This window comes from Canis lupus, chromosome 3 (assembly GCF_003254725.2).
Source record: "Canis lupus dingo isolate Sandy chromosome 3, ASM325472v2, whole genome shotgun sequence".
Taxonomy (NCBI): Eukaryota; Metazoa; Chordata; class Mammalia; order Carnivora; family Canidae; genus Canis; species Canis lupus.
In genome coordinates, this window is record NC_064245.1 from 85,829,008 (window position 1) to 85,841,473 (window position 12,466).

At 56.1% G+C, this 12,466-nt stretch overlaps 1 protein-coding gene across 2 annotated transcripts in view; it reads left to right on the forward strand.

Annotated features, from left to right (window-relative positions):
* Nucleotides 1-7,525: 7,525 nt before the first annotated feature.
* PPARGC1A (PPARG coactivator 1 alpha) overlaps nt 7,526-12,466 on the forward strand; it is a 640,279-nt gene continuing 635,338 nt past the window's right edge. For both annotated transcript variants that reach the window (XM_025438411.3, XM_035714801.2), the window contains exon 1: nt 7,526-8,150. The gene's annotated coding sequence lies outside the window, so the exon portion shown is untranslated. The remainder of the gene's footprint in view (nt 8,151-12,466) is intronic.

A 12,466-nucleotide genomic window follows, 5' to 3' on the forward strand; every position in this document is an offset into this window, starting at 1 on the left:
AGGAGAGCCTGCCGTCAAGTTCATTCGCTATCGTGTATTTTCTCTGTCGTTCTCTGGGGGGCGTCCCATTCCCCTGAACACGGTTCGAGGTCTTCAAGGACAAGGGAGAGGTCAGGGGTCCCCTGTAATGTCGATCAGTGTGGATCACAGCCACTTTCGACTGCTTGACAGCCAATAGTCGCTCTTCCAGAAATAGGCGATTACCAGATTGTGCCCCAATTTTCCTCTGGGGGCCCGCATCTTCTCTCGCCTCACAGTCTACCTGCTTTGGGAGTGTTGACTCCACCGACGTGTGACTCAAGTCTGGCCGGTCGGACCGGAGCATCCCACTGGCCAGTGCAAGGATGGCCCAGGACCCAGGCAGAGCCAGGGATGTGCCGCCTCCGGGTTTCTGCGAGGGCCGTTGGGAGAGGGGGGCATCCGTGGGCAGGTAAGAGGAAGAGGCGAGCCAGGTGCTGCTGGAGTCTCTGCGTGGGACCCGACAAAGGTCAAGCGAGAGAAGGCTTGGCTAGCGAAGCCGAGAAACTGTTGGTGCTGTTCGAGCCTTGCATCGATCTAGCATTGCCTGGAGACGGCCCTACCCTCGGTCTCTTCGGTTCCGTAAGCCAGCAACTCTCTCTCTCTCTCTCTCTCTGTCTCTCTCTCCTGCTTTAGCCAGGGAAGTGGGGTTTTTGTCCCCTGCAACCACAAGGCTTGGCTAGCACAGTTGTCCCTAAATATCTCCTGATGGGCTCATCAAAACAAAAAAGCAAAAACCCAAATGAAACAACACTCACCAGCCACCAAAAATCTGAGGGAAGGCCTGATTCTCTATTTCTTTTCTTTCTTTATTTTTTTTAAAGATCATATTTATTTCTTCATTTTTTTTTTTTTTTTTTTTTTTTTTTTTTTTTTTTATTTCTTCATGAGAGACAGCGAGAGAGGCAGAGACCCAGGCAGAGGGGGAAGCAGGCTCCATGCAGAGAGCCCGATGCGGGGCTCGATCCGGGGACCCCGGGGTCTCATGCCCTGAGCTGAAGGCAGATGCTCAGCCGCGGAGCCACCCAGGTGCCCCTATTTCTTTTTCTTTTGAAACTTTCTTTCGCTTCTACTGCAGACTTTCTGCAAGTGACCGTCATTATGACGTGGCTGCACTTTTAACAATTCGATGGGACAAACCATTCAAATAAAACCGAGATGCACCTCGATCCCTTCCTTATCGTCGGCAGCTGCTTCTGGAAGGAAAGAGGCCCCCAGCGAGGGTCAAGGAACGAGAAGGAGGATGTGGCTCTGAGCTCTGCCCTGTGGCAGATGCTCCGTTGAGCGTGATGGCTCAGAACATGTGCCGTGGCGCCAAATGCAATTAGGGTTCCTTGGGTTTGAGTATTGCTCCACACTCGTTAGATGTGTGATCTCGGCCAAGGTGCTTGGCTTCCATGAACGCAGCTCCACCTGGCGTATACTTCAAGAGGCGCTTACTGGCTCATGAACTTGGAAAGGCCAGGGAGGTGTCCAGCTTCAGGTTGGGCTGGATCCAGTTGCTCCAAAGATGTACGTCGGGAACCTGCGGTGCCTCCTGTTGGGGCTGGATCTTCAGGCCGGCTTTCCTCTGGGCTGGCTGCAGGCTCAGGCGGTTGGGCTCATTCTCGTGGGAGGAACACGGCCTGGAAGAGCTGCAGGCTTACATCTTCCTGGCTTTGCTCTCCCAGCAGGAAGAGCACGCCTCCTGCCCTACAGCTCCTGGGGCCGCCTGGGGGAGAGCTCTCAGCGGGACAGTCCGGGTCACAGGCAGGTACATGGATGGAGGCAGTTAGGTCAGAGCCTGGAGGGGGGGGTGGCGGGGAAGGAATGTTTCTCCAAGGAAAAGCAGGGGAGGGGGGCGTTCCAGCAAGAGGGAGCTGATGGTAACTGGGGACAAACAACAGATGCCACTTCTCACTCTCCTAGGCTGTGTTCTCTGGGGGGAAAGTGGAAATGTAATAGTTCCCACTTCACAAGGTTTTTTTTTTTTTTTTTTTTTTTGTTTTTGTTTTTTTTTGTGTGAAATGAAATGAGTTAATGTGTGGGTAGCAGATGCTTTTGGTGCCTCACCCTTGTCCCCACAGCCCTTAACCTTTCCAGGTCCACGGCCCCAGCTCCTCAGCCCGGCCTCGGCATCCCTCTACCTGTGGGTCCCCTGCCCGGCCCCCCCCTGCCCCCCCCCCCGTCCATGTCCGCCACAGCTCGTCCAGAGGGAGCACAGCCTGGGAGCAGCCTTGGGCTGAGGAGGAGCCGGAGGGTCAGCACCCAGCGTCCCCCTCCACCCAGGCCCTTGACCGGGTGACAGTCGTGCGCGGTCCCTGCCACTCGCAGGGGTTCCCAAGCAGTACTGAGCTCCGGGTGCCCACAGTGGCACCCATCACGCCCCCGCCGCTCGCTGCTCTCACTTCTCTAACTTCCCTGCCGCTGCTCCCTGCCCCACACGTGGCTCTGCGGTCCTGTCGCAGGGAAGCCTGCACCCCGAAAGGGTGTCCCGCACTGACCCCAGGGTGGACGTGCCGCCAGTATGCAGGACCTGCTTGTTACCAGGACCTCCTAGTTCCTTTCTGCTGTAGCTTTTCTTTTCTTTCTTTCTTTCTTTTTTTTTTTTAATTGATTTTTTTAACTCTTTGTCTCTGCCACAGAGAGGCAGAGACACGGCAGAGGGAGAAGCAGGCCCCGTGCAGGGAGCCCAGTGCGGGACTCGATCCCGGGAATACAGGACCACGCCCTGGGCTGAAGGCAGGCGCTCAACCACTGAGCCCCCCAGGCCTCCCTTTTCTTTTCTTTTTTTTAAAAAAGATTTATTTATTTATTTATGAGACACAGAGAAGCAGAGACACAGGCAGAGGGTTAAGCAGGCTCTCTGTGGGGAACCTGATTCACGACTTAATCCCGGGACCCCGGGGTCACGCCCTGAGCCCAAGGCAGACCCCAACCACTGAGCCACCCAGGGGTCCCTCTGCTGTAGTTTCTTGTCACCCCCAGGCTGTGCCCCTTCCTTCTGCCCTTGCCTTTCTGCACTTTTCGCTGTCTGGCCATTCCTCTGCCCTCTGCCCCCTCTCACTACTTCCTAATTTCCCTCTTTCCCCAGAGCAACTCTCATTTCCACGAGAGGATGGAAGATTTTTGACAATTCCGGAGACAAACTGGCGAGTAGGAAAAAGGGTAGGTCAGACCACAGTTTGTGGGGACTGGCACCTTCTTGAAGGCAGGAAAGACCCTGGTTTTTCACTTTGCCTCGGGAAGAACGCATGCCTTTGGATGCAGGGGGCTTTTAGAAATAAGACGAATTAGCAGAGTTTATTTTCGTAAAGGAAGGAGACTGAATGAAACCTACTTCCTCTGTGTACCGCATCTGCTTCCCCGCTGCAGTTTTAGCCAAAACGATCACTTTTTTTTTTTTTAATCCACACGATCCATGACAATTTGGCCTCTCGCATCTGCAGAGCGGAGCCACCACCATTCGCTAAATGAAACTCTAGTGGGACGAGACCGTTAATGCGCCTCGTTTATAACCAAGGAGACACCCCAGAGCGTCGTCTGGACCGTTAACCCGTTTCCAATACGAGATTAATGCAAAACTTATTTCTGGGGTGGGGGGAAGGGGGTATGAATAAAGACCCCCCTCCTTAGTGGCATGATCCCAGTTCAACACTTCACACATTTTTGGTGTGACAAATTGTGACGTGGCAATACGACAGGATTGCACGCGGAAGAGTTTGGTTTGTCTGGAGAGAACCAACCCCCGTGGACTTAGAAATCAAGAGCTTTGTTTCGGGTTTCCATCTTCAGACCTCCGAACGCTGCGTGGCAAGAAGTTGGCGAGGTGGCTGGGGTGATCTTTCCTCAATGAGCCTCTGGCTGTCTCTGCCTCCCGTGGGGTTGTCTGCATCTGTTCTGGGCCCCAGCGGGGGCAGGAGGGGGGTGGCTTGTTTTTATGTTGTTGGGAACTCAGCAAACAAGCCTCCACGTCACTGTGCTAATGCCAGGTGAGCAAAAACCTACTGAGGAAGAGGCCTTTTGGGGTGACAGGGAGGCCCTGGGAGAGCGCTGAGCTGGGCAAAGGGGGTTGGGGGGGTCCTCCTATCAGAAGCCTATCCAGGTGGCCCTCCTTGGGCCTTCCCTGTTTAAAGGGAAAGAGCTAGAGATTTGAAGGGAGCCAAACGTTTGTGGCTGGAGGCCAGACTTCATTTATACAAATGTTTTCCTGTTGCCCAGAGGAGATTCTTTCCACCTGTTTCTACCTCCCCACCCCCGCACCCCACCCGCCTCCGCCTGTCTCCGGGGGTCCCGGGCCTGCTCAGTGGATCCATCCATTTGTTTCCCTGTGTGTTTGGAGATGGGAGACACAAATTTTCAGGAAAAGAGAAGCCCCGAGCCAGAAGTCTGGTTCAAGACCCAGCTCTGCCTTTTACTAGCTGTGGGTTGGAGGGGGTTGGGCATCTGAGCCTCAGTTTCCTTATCCATAAAGCAAACACGGTAATAGCTTCCTGACGGGGTCCTCGTGAAGGGTGGATGAGCTAGTGAACGTGCAATCGGGGTTAAATGAACACCTTACGAATGTACATGTATCACAAGGGGGACTGTTGGGGGGGAACCTCTCTCTCTCCACTTGAGGGGGGATGTGGAACGGTCGCATAAGAGCAGTACTCTGATGGGCTTGGGTAGAGCTGGATGGGAGAGGTGGGTGGGGTCTCAAAGTTTGGGTTCAATTCCTACTACTTTGTAGCGGGGGGACTTTGGGCAGGTTCCTTAGCATCTCCAAGGCGATTTCCACACCTGTGAAATGGGGACAGAGTGTCCGGATTCTTCCAGGGTTGTCGCGAGGCATGCATCCATCCACGCAGCAAATGGGAAAGGGGGTCACAGATGCAGGATGAACTTCCTCTACTGGGGTGGAGGTGGGACCTGAGCTGAAAGCAGGGAAGCAGCTAAGTGGCCACAGGCACAGAAAGTAAATCTGAACTAAAAGATCCAGTTGACCCTCGCACAACACGGGGTCAAACCACCCGGGTCCCCTTATATGTGGATTTTTAAAAATAAATACAGCACAGTACTGTGAACGTATTTCCTCTTCCTTCTGCTCTTCTTAATAACATTTTCTTTTCTCTAGCTTACTTCCTTGGAAGAGTACAGTATATGATACATACGCGAAATAGGTTTTAATCAGCTATTTATGCTGTTGGAAAGGCTTCCAGTCAATAGTAAGCTGTTAGTAATTAACTTTTGGGGGAGTCAGTTAGTGAGGCCTAGATTTTCTTTTTTTTTAATTTTTTTAAATTTATTTATGATAGTCACAGAGAGAGAGAGAGAGAGGCAGAGACACAGGCTAGAGGGAGAAGCAGGCTCCATGCAGGGAGCCCGACGTGGGATTCGATCCCAGGTCTCCAGGATCGCGCCCTGGGCCAAAGGCAGGCGCCAAACCGCTGCGCCACCCAGGGATCCCAGGCCCAGATTTTCGACTGTGCTGGGGCTGCCCCAACCCCTGCATTGTTCAAAGGTCAACTGTAAATGAAAGCGCTTTACAGATTGGATTTCTACTGAAGCGATTGATTCTACATTTCCATAGTAGAAATATTGTCTACAGAACTTTATTTAGACAGGAAAGCTCAGAAACGCCAGGCATTAGTCCTCATCTTATATTTTCCAGTCTTTTTGCGTTTAATATTTATAGGAGTGAGACGCAGGAGGATTAAAAAGGGAGGGGGGGCAGCATTAAGAATGCTTCCCTCTCTCCCCAAGCCTGGAGACAAAAGAAACAGTGGAAGGAATGATGGAGGTGAAGCCCCTCCATGCAATAGTGGCGCCATCAGCACTACTTTTGATAATGGAATAGAATTTCTGTGGGTCTAATACTTCTTAAAAACTATTGTATTTTTGAAGTGAGGTCAGTCAGCATTATTTGGGTCTGAAGTTAGTACATTAAATTTTGTCTCCCAATGTTCTCTCTGACATTTTTTTTTTTTTTTTTTTTAGAAAAAATTTCTAATTAATTTCTTCATTAAAATTTGTAGTGGCCAAGTGTGGTCAGGGGCTACTGATTTGCAACATCATTGCTCGTGAACCCAGAAAAGGGGATGATGACCTATTTTTTTTTTAAATAGATTGGTTGACATGGCTTTGAAAAATAAGCCAATCCCAGAAAACAAAACCAAAACCAAGTATTTAGCCAGAAATTTAGTGTTTTCTGAATCTCTGCTTGGGAGCGATGCTGTTTGCAGGAAAACAGAAACTGTCTTTCTAGAGAGATCCTCTCTCCTGCTTTATTTCCCCTCTGAAATCATGAGCCGATGTTTGTGACATCACTGGGTTGCTGTGGAAATGTTTATTTCACAGAGGATTTCGACCTCAAGTGGGGAATTTGCAGGAGGAAGTGTGAAGTCTTGGAAAAACACAATTGGCTCGAATATAAATGGGCAGCATTTGGAAAAAGAATTCAGAAAGAAAACAATTTAAATTGCCTTAGAACAGGTTGTTTCAAGTGTGTCCTGTGAGGATTCAAATACTTGTGAGAGCATCTTACACTCATTTGGCCATTTTTATTTGAGTTTTACTCACTGGAAAGATCTCTATAAAGAGTTCCGGGGAGCCGGTAAGGCATGGATTTTTGCATTAAAAAAAAAAAACCCAAAAACTTCTGGCTACTCAATTATTAAAATTGAGAAAAAGGTTTGGTCCTAAAAAAAAAAAAATGCCATTTTGAGGTTGGGGAGAGATTATATCCGTTTATATTTTTGGACCACACTGGAGACTTAAGACAATAGCTCCGCTTAAAGAATTGCGACTCAAGGGGCCTGAGTTTTGGGTGCAGAAGCTCCAAAATTTCCCTTTCCGTTTAAAACTGTTAAATCAACAGAATGCCAGGCTAGAGCCTTTCTTCCTGCTGGGGCAGTATTGTCCCCTATAATCCACTTTCCAGTTTTCTCAGCCTAGCCTAGTTTGATGTAGCATCGACTTAGCTTAACTACAGCAACCGGCAAAAGGAAGTGGGTTTGCATTTGGGATGGGAGGAGGCGGCCACGGGCGTGCGTGCGTGTGTGTGTGTGTGTGTGTGTGCCTGCGTGTGCGCGCGCGGGGGGCGCGGGGCACCGGGGAAGAAAGAGCATCGGGCCCCAGCAACTGTGTGCAAAGAATGCCCCCGTGGCTGCAAGAGGGGTCTCTCTCTGCACGGGGGAAGCAATTTTAGGAATTATAAAAAAAAAAGAAAATCTTCAAAGAGGGCGGGAGGGAGGCTGGCCAGGAGGGTGCGGGGCGCGGCGAGGCCCCCGGCGTCCCCGCGGGCGCCACCCCGCCCCCGCCCCCGCCCCCGCCCCGGCCCACCTGCCCGCCCGCCGCACCCGCGCCCCCTGGCGCCCCGGGGCGCGCACGGCCGGCGGCGGGGCGCGGAGGGGGCGCTGCTCGCGGCGGGCGGGCGGCCGGGGCTGTAGTACAGGCTGTCCCCGGCAGCCGGCGGAGTCAGCGCGCCCACGTGACGGCCCCGGCTCTCCGGTGAGCTCCCCAAACAGACGCACACCCAGCCACACGCGCGCACACACACGCACGCACCCCCGCGCGCACACGCCCGCCCGCTCTGCCTCTGCGCCCTCCATCCCGGCTCGCTCCTTCCCTCGCCCTCTCGCCTCCCCTGCGGTCTCTCGCTCTGCGCGCACACCCCGCACACACGCACACGCACACACACGCGCGCACACACGCAGCCGGCACAGGCGGCGGCGGCGGCGGCGGCGGCGGCGGCTGCCCAAGTCAGGACGAACCTCTGTAGGCACCGTCTCGAGAAGGCGGCGGCGGCGGCGGCAGCCCGAGCATCCCGAGCATCCCGAGCATCCCGAGCATCCCGAGCATCCCGAGCATCCCTCGTCTCCCCGAGAGCGAGCACCGCCGAGAGTTTGCGTTCCCTTCGCCGTTCCCTTCCCCCCCCCCCACCTCCTTTTCTTTATTTCGGAGAGCGTTTCCTCCTCGCTTATTGGTTTTAATTTGATTTTGAAAATTTTGGGTTGCTTTTGTGTGTGTGCCTTTTTTTTTTTCTTTCTTTTCCCCCCTTTCCTCATTTTATTTGCATCCAGAGCATGGCGTGCTGCGGGCTGTCGGAAGACACCTTCTTCTCTTCCTTCTTTTACAACTACGGCTCCTCCTGGGAAACCCCCTCCAGCCAGGTAAGGGGCGGCTCGGGGCCCGGCGGCGTCGCGCCCTGTGCCCCCTGCCGCGCGCTCACTTGGCGCTCGGCGGGGAGGCAGAGGCTCGGGAGGGGGGTGGGGAGGCCGGGGGGCCAAGTGGGTCGCACTGTCTGGGGCAGTGCCAACCGGCGACAGGGGGTGCCCCCTTCCCCAGCGCCAGCTCTCCGGTCTCCAGGGGCGGTCGCGCCCCCCCTCCCCGTGCCCCATCCGCCCCCCCCCACCGTCACCACCACCTCCCAACCCAGCGGGAACCCGAGGAAGAGGCAGGAGCCGGCACGTTACCCCGAACAACTCCTGGCAAAACCAGGGAACTCGAGCGCAACCTTCCCCAAGTCGCCGCGGGCGCCGCGCCCCTGTGCGCCCGGCGCCTGCCCGCCCTCCAGTTGCGCCGAGGGGCTGCGGAGCTGTGAGTCCCCCGCGACGTGCCGGTGCCCTGCCGCTGCCCCCCGCCCCCCTCCCCGCCCCGGGCCCGGAGCCACCTCTTTTCCCTAAAATGGCTGCAATCTCAAGTGGAGGCGTCCCCTGACCCCGCGGAGGCGGGGTGGGGGTGGGGGGGCAGAGTGGATGCTCGGGCGCCCGTGACCCGGCGCTTCCCCCGGCGCGCACGAGCACCCCACGAACACACACACTTAACTTTGATGACTGTGCAATGCAGTCCGGCTGCATCGTGCCCTCGACGCTCCCCGCCGCCGGCCTGTAGGTGTGCATGTCGGTGTGGCTCCGGGGCGGAGGGCCCGGGAAGCCGGCGGTAGACGCCGGAGGGGGGAAGGAGACGGGGGTTGGGCGGCCCCGGGTAACCTGGGGAGACGGGAGTGTGCTCGGGGTTCAGGGGGTGCAAGAGCTATTCTGGGAGCCAGAGCGAGAGAGAGAGAGAGAGAGAGAGAGAGAGGGAAAAATGCCTTTTAATTAAATAACTGTTGTAGTCTGCTGCCCCCACCGCTTGTTTGGTGAAAGTCTACAGGCATCTGTCATCTCCAAACTACACGGGGAAGTGGAGCCGGAGTCGAGGCAGGAAGGGGTGTGTGTGTGTGTGTGTGTGTGTGTGCACGCGCGTGTCCAGGCTGGGGAAAGTTGGGGCCCGGAGGGGAGGGGAGGGGAGGGGAGGCGGCGGCGGTCGGGGCGCGGGGCGCGGGGCGCGGGGATTCCCGGGCCGGCGGAGCGCGCGCCGCGGGGGGAGCCGGGCGGCGGGGGTGGGGGTGTCGAGGAACGGAGCTCGGCTCGGCCCGGCCGCCCGCCCGCCCTGCCCGCCCGCCCGCCCGCCCGCCGGCCTCGGCCGCCCGCCGCGCTCCCTCCCGGGCCCGGGGCGCAGCGGGCTCCCTCCCCGCCAGCTCCGGGCTGGGAAGCCACCCGCCCCTCCAAAGCCGAGCCCCCGAGACCTGCGCCCCGCCGCCCCCGCCTCACCCCCAGTGTCCAGGGGACGGAGCTCCCCAAACTAGGAGTTGCCGGCCGAAGCCCCGGCTCACGGCGAGGGCTCCGCGGAGGCGCCGCGGCCACCGAGCCCGGGAGCCCCGGAGCAGCTCCTCCGCCGCGGCGGCAGCAGCAGCAGCAGCCCGGGAGGCGGCGGGAGGCGGCGGGAGGCGGCGAGCTGGGGCCGGACCGCCGCGGGGCCCCCGGGGAGCGCACGGCGCGCGGAGGGCGGCTGGGGGGCGAGGCGGGCGGGGGGGCGGGGGGCGCAGGCCCCGCGGTGCCGAGAAACTTGCAGAACTGGCGGGGTGGTCGCCGGAGTTGGGGGACCCGGAGGGGGGCGCCCCGGACGCGCGCGGCCGGCGCAGCGCGGGGGGCGGGGGGGTCCTTGGGGGCGCGCGGCCCGGGGCTCCGGACGCGTCCCCGGCGACCCCTCCGGGCGGCCGGGTCCGGCTCCCCAGGGCCGGGCGTGCGCGCGTGTGAGTGTGAGTGTGCGTGCGCGCGCGTGTGACTGCCGATGAGTCAGAGACCAGCCCCAGCCCGCCTGCGAGGACCGAGCGAGCGCGGGAGGCCGGCCCCGCAGCCCCGGCCCGGCCCGGCCCGGCCCCGCGCGGCTGCAGGACTCAGGACTCGGGGCTCCCGGCGGCGCCGCGCCCCCGCCCCCGCGCCCGGGCCGGAGGCGCTCGGAGAAGTTTCCGCGGGGCGCGTCCCTCCGACCTGGGTCTCGGGCTCCGCGTCTCCGCCGCGCGCGGAGGCAGAGGAAGGGTGGAGGGAAGCTCAGCGCGGGCAGCGTCCCTAACGAGCTAGGGAACTAGTCGCTGGAGAGCGCTGGCAAAGCCAAGGGCCGCGGCCCGAATTTGCAAGACTGGCAATCACGTGCCAACTCCTTGGAAACCGAAGGAGGTGGGCGGCAGGGAGGGGAGGGGGCAGGGTTGGAGTAAAGGAGGCAGAAAGCCCGAGAAGGTGATGGGGGCGGGGTTGGGGGAGTCGGGGAGGGGGGTGCGAGGGGGGAGAGGCAGCCCCCCCCCTTTTTTTTTTTAAAAAAAGAGGAAAACTCTCGGTTTCCTCGGGTAAAGTTACTTTAACTTGATTTGGAAAAGCATCCCCCCCACCCCCCTCCCCGAACGCGAGCTCTTCCTTGCAGAAAGGGAGACTCGTGTTGCTAAGAAAATCGGAAAAGAATTTTCTGATAAAGCAGCTGGCGCTGCTCGGTGCAGGCTGATTAGCTCGCAGGCTGGTGCCGGGGGCGCGCTCCTCGGAGTGCGGTGGAATCGTGTGCTGGGGAGAGGGGGCCGGTCTGGAAAATTGATCTCTCCCTCCAGGGGTGCGGTGTGAACTTTGCCATAAAGTACAGAAGCAAATGGCAGGTGCACATCGTTAGACTAAGGGGCCCGCGAGTGCCACGGAAGCTTTAAGCCTCGGTGACGAACGCAGCCAGGCGGTGCGTCGTGCCGGGATGTGCGGCTTCCAGCGCGGCCCGCTCCCCATTTGCAGGGGTGAGGCGTGTACATGTGCGTGAGGACCCGGGCTCTCGGCGAGGGTGCCCTGCAGGTCACGGTTTCAGCGGTTGAGCCTGGGCCGGGGACTGAGAAACCTGCTCCTGACTGTTCCTTCCTTGAAAAAGGCTGAAACAAAGACAACACTAAATCGCATCTTGGACTCAGGCAGGGCTGCGATGGGAAGGCCTGGGCCAAATTTGAAAGAGTGAGACTTATTCATGATTTTTACCTGAATTGCTGCCAAAAAAGCTTACAAATCCTCCATTCCCTAAAAATAGTAACGCTCTTCAAATATAATTTGTTTACTCTACCTCAATTAAAAATAAAACCATCTTCCCTAGTGTTATAAAGTGCTTATGAAGGTAAGGGTTGACTGTACTAAAAAGAAAAAAAAAATCAAGCTTTTTATTTCTAGATCAATATGATGTGCTCTCAACATCTAATACCATGTAAAAGGAGCCTTTTTACAACATCAATAGCAGGCAGGCATGTCTCCCTAAGAAGCTCTTTTCCTGGAATCACAAGGCATTTTGATTTGCTTTCATTTTCACAAGAAACATGATTATGACACCTCTGGTTATAAACAAGTGAGTGAAAAAAATAATGAGGATTGGGGGTTCTTTATATAGAAATCTAGAAATTTGGAAACAACCCCGGGCATTTATTCATTACTAAACCCCCAAAACAAAAACCAAAAACCCAACCACAGATCATCGTGGACTGGGAGGTTTTTTTTGTTTGTTTTTTTTTTTTTTTTTTTTTTTTTTAGTTTCTCTGTGACATTTTATCACTGAGGCTGGGGGAGGGGGAATCAGGGTGATGTTTCTGGAGAGAGCCCAATGTGTATCAGAGCCGAAACTGCATCTGTTACCATTTAAAAACTGGGAAATTCCATCTTATATCCGAATAGACCATGTTGCAGATATTTTGCACCCACTTGCCAATGTGCAAAACATACCATAGTGCGAGTGTGTATGTGTGTATGTGTGTGTGTGGGAAGCATCTGCTTAGGTGGAATTTATTTCTTCAATTAGAATGAAAACCCCAATTAAAGTGTGTATGTGAAATGTCTCTGACTTGGCTCAGTGCAGCAGACAGCAGACCATTCTTTAATTTACAGTTTCACGCCTAGGGATGGCAGTAGTGCAAGCTTCCAAAACCCAGCATTATCTTTTTTTTTTTTTTTTTCTGTTGTGCTTTTCAACCTGCGAGGCTCTCCTGTAGTTGTTTGAGGTTTCTGTCTCCATCATGACGCTGACAGTGGAGTGGTCATTACCGCTTGCTGTTTGGACCTGGGTCACTTTATTGACTTGTCACCGTGGAGGCCCAAATCGAAGCAGGCCAGGTCTGTATGATATTGAATCAGTCAACGGAAAGTGAAAAATGGAGCCA